Raw genomic sequence first — 740 nt, 5'->3', positions numbered from 1 at the left:
CAGCAGGGTGGGGGATAACAAAGGACCACTCCCAGGAAAAAGAAAGTACTTCACTATCTTCACTTCTAAAGCAAAAAACGCTTCCCTGTAGCCTGCTAGGATGAACACCCACTTCACCCCCAGCCACATCTCTCCTCTGCTGCCCTAGAAAGACTGCATCAAATTCTAAAAGATCCTTCCTCCCCCGCCCAGCTGCAAGTTTGGATGCTTTGTGGTTTCTCGTCCTGAAGAACACAGCTTGGAGCTGCTCAGAGCCAGACTTCAGCTACTTCAGCACTCCTCACATGTGGGCGTGCAGCACCGAAGGAAAAAGGAACCTCAGGAGCGTCCCTGGACCTCTCTTCCCTCGAACCAGCGGTGACAGTTAACAGCCCTCCCCCTCCCGCTAAGCATCGGCCACATTTCAGCATCGGTACCGGGAACGGCGTCAGCGGCTGTCACCGGGCCGGGCCCAAAGGCAGCGCCCAGGAGGCGCCTCCGCCGCCCTCTCCCCTCCCGAGGCGCCCACCGGGGCGGGGCGCGGTGCCGCAGCTCCCCGACAAGCGGAATGCTCCCTCCAGATTTTCTTCTGGATTCATCTCGATCCTTCCTTCTCCGCGCTGATGACCCGAGAGCAGCGAACAGCTGAGCAGCCGTGGAATTCAGCCGGCTCCTACGCGCAGACCGCGAGCAGCCGAGCGGGGCGATGTCCTCACACAGACCGTAAATCCGAGCTCCACCTGCGGCCGCCTCGCACTCCG

The sequence above is a fragment of the Meleagris gallopavo genome, chromosome 12 (assembly GCF_000146605.3).
Source record: "Meleagris gallopavo isolate NT-WF06-2002-E0010 breed Aviagen turkey brand Nicholas breeding stock chromosome 12, Turkey_5.1, whole genome shotgun sequence".
Classification (NCBI taxonomy): Eukaryota; Metazoa; Chordata; class Aves; order Galliformes; family Phasianidae; genus Meleagris; species Meleagris gallopavo.
Note: the sequence above shows the minus strand (reverse complement) of the source record.